The 3,011-nt window shown below is 37.5% G+C and overlaps 1 protein-coding gene and 1 long non-coding RNA gene across 2 annotated transcripts in view; one reads left to right on the top strand and one right to left on the bottom strand.

The window, feature by feature from the left end:
* The window catches only part of B3GALT1 (beta-1,3-galactosyltransferase 1), a 288,164-nt gene that overhangs the window by 203,262 nt on the left and 81,891 nt on the right, over window positions 1–3,011 (bottom strand). The window lies entirely within an intron of this gene.
* LOC109301526 overlaps window positions 1–3,011 on the top strand; it is a 130,129-nt gene that overhangs the window by 104,799 nt on the left and 22,319 nt on the right. The window lies entirely within an intron of this gene.

The raw sequence follows: 3,011 nt of genomic DNA, 5'->3' as shown, positions 1-3,011 counted from the left end.
GGGGTGTGGAGACAATGCATCTTCGGATTCTGGCAGACTGAAAATTGGTCATTTTATTTCCAAGGAGCAGTTGCACATTATTGTAACATGATCTAGGTAACACAGCTCAAACATAAACTTTGTCTGAAGTGGTATAACTTTAAGACACCTAGGGAGCACTTAGTGCTAATTTTCGAGCTTTAACATGTGGATATGCCTGTATTAAGAGCTGTTAGTATAGTTTAAGGGTAATGTGTAACAGCATCCTGAGATGATCTTAACTATATTAAGTTTGCAACTTTTTTGTTTGTGGCAGATATATTTTTTTCTTCTGTGTCCGTATATCATCTACCACAATGTGATCCTGGTCTCCAACAAGGGATCATATTGTAACATGATCTAGGTAACACAGCTCAAACATAAACTTTGCCTGAAGTAGTACATAGTGGTTCTATAGGTAGAGCAGAGGGGATTTTGAAGAAAAAGTTATCAGTATTTTCTCACATCTTTTTATTTAACTTGGTTCAATGGTATTTTCTTTCTTAGAATATTCTAGCATGGTAATTTTACAGGGAGAAATGTTCATAGAAAGGAAACTTTAAGTTAATGCTGAAAGATATTCAGGGACCAAGATGATTTGAAGAGTTATGTTCAGACAAGCAGTGAACAGAAACATAACATGAATTAGATGACTAGCTGAGCAGATTGAATTCTGATAAACATTTATATCGGGAGTATGCTACAAACCAAGGTTTGTTGGTAGAAATTATTCAGCAAATAATTTTTTTATAAATAATAAATATGGGGAAATTGTGATCTTCTCCCAGACAATTCATTAGAAGTAAAAAAAAAAAAAAAAAGGTAAAATTTGTTAAATAAATTATTCATGGCAAGTGAGTTAGTCATTGCCCAAAGGTTTGGTGTTTAGTGATCATGGGCTGACTTTGAAATGACTCCAAACAGGTGCGTGGTATAAGCAATACTGAGTTTGGGTTGCATTTTGAGTTCAAAATAGAAAGTGGCACTCGCAGTGGACCATAATAATGGCTACAGACGAGTAACTGTGAATATGAGACTGTTCGCATGCTTGAAATTAACAGTATAGATCTACATTTGTGGGATCACAGGCTATACTGTAATCAGTAGAAATAGAATCAGGTCAGCCACTGCATGTAGGTGCAAAGAACTTCTTGTTCTCCTTCATCCCCTGTAGCCAGAAGTTTCAATGGGCCTGCTGCATGATCCCCCTGTAGGACTACAGATGAAAATGTTGCCCTTAGAATTCTTTGGGCAGGAACTGGCCTTTGTTTCTCAAGTAGCATAAGCATCTACAGCATGTTATATAATTCATTCTGAGGAAAATAAAATGTGTTTGTCTCAATGTTAATTATCAATGATGTGGACATGTAATTTGTATAACTGCATTTAAAGTGTACTTGGACATTTCCAAAAGAGGGAATAAATCCTTGAACTGAAACATCTCGTTGGTCATAAGTTTCATAAGAGGACAGTCATGCTGTGTCTAGAAAGTATGATGGAAAGAATGGAAGGAGTATTGCCTAAAGATTGGAGTACAGAGAAAGGAAGCAATGCTTGCTAGGTGTTTCTACATGAGACGCTAACTGAGCAGTAGCCTAATAATACTGTGTAGTAGCACGTCACAGCACAAATAGTTCTAATATGCAACTGTGCAGTATTAGGCTACTGCACAGTAGAGTCACTAAAAAGGCACATGCTGGAGCTACTGCGCAGTAACACTGGTTACTGCTTATTTAGTACTTGATTATACAAGTACTAAACTTAATGTGCCATAACTACAGCACATTAATGAATGTGTAAACATACCTGCTGTGTAGCTCAAGGCAAAACATTTAATCCTTCTGGGCCTCCCTTCAGCTCTCTGTGACAATTGCCTGCTGGTATGTCACATGAGCTGTTGTGGTGATTTCTTCTTAGTATTTACAAACTGCCTTGTAGCAAGGCTCAATATGAGAGCAAACCATTTATTTATTACAACAAAACAACTTCAAGCTTGGTCCATACATTGCAGGTGTAAGCTCCTTGAGGGTAATAGTTAGAGAAAAGGCATTAAGTTGACTGCATCTTATTCAGCAGTGGTACAGCTCCTGAGTGGTACTACAATAAAATTCATTGTCAATGCAGTACTCCCATGGTGCACTTTTTGCCAAATTAGGTTATTTTCAGGATGTCCTCTTGGAAATTGAATAGCCTTGCAAGAAAACGTAACTCGCCCTTTGTAACTCACAAAGATTCAGACCCAGAATTAATCCCCGCTTACCAACAGTTTACAGCTTTTAGGGGAGGAGGTTGGCATACTTTTATATCTTATAGAATATAAAGCCAATCTTGAGATTTAAATATTACTTCATAGTATTATGCACAGCTTTTTCGAATGTATACATCATTTTCAGAAGCCAGTTGATATATTTATTAAATATAAAATGTGAGACACATTAGCTATACATCTGTGCTACAGGCTTAGGGAGTAAGGATGACGACTTACCAGCTGTCTATAAAATATTTTTCCTCAGTTTCTGAAAGCATATTTCCTTCCAATTCCAAAATAACTCTTAATGAGTTTCTGTGTTTAGGATTGTACTTATTTACATTGCTCCTGCTGAAATGCACAGATATTTCAGATTTCCAGATTAATGTATTCTATGAATTTCTTCTATGTGCTCTGGGTTTCAAGTCTCTGCACATGATATCTAAAATGTCCATGAAAAACAGCAATATGTAGCAAAGGCTAAAAATCATGCAGACATAAATTCAAGACAGTACCAGGATAATGCCAATTATACAAACTCTAGGTACAGACATTCAAAAGGCCTGAGCCTGAATTGATTCAATTTTTGCAGGTTAGTCTAACCTGGCTAGGCTAAACCAGTTTTGTGACCACACAGACATCCTAGAAATGCAGCCACATGCCTGCAGTGGCTCAAGCTAGAAGTGGGGGGGGCACTAGAGCAGCCCTCCCTTTCTTCCACAGCACTGAGCTGAGGGGGGGGGGG

The sequence above is a fragment of the Gavialis gangeticus genome, unplaced genomic scaffold (assembly GCF_001723915.1).
Source record: "Gavialis gangeticus isolate Ggan-Ray unplaced genomic scaffold, GavGan_comp1, whole genome shotgun sequence".
In the NCBI taxonomy this organism is placed as follows: Eukaryota; Metazoa; Chordata; order Crocodylia; family Gavialidae; genus Gavialis; species Gavialis gangeticus.
The sequence above is the reverse complement of the archived record's forward strand: the minus strand, read 5'-3'. Positions and strand labels throughout refer to the sequence as shown.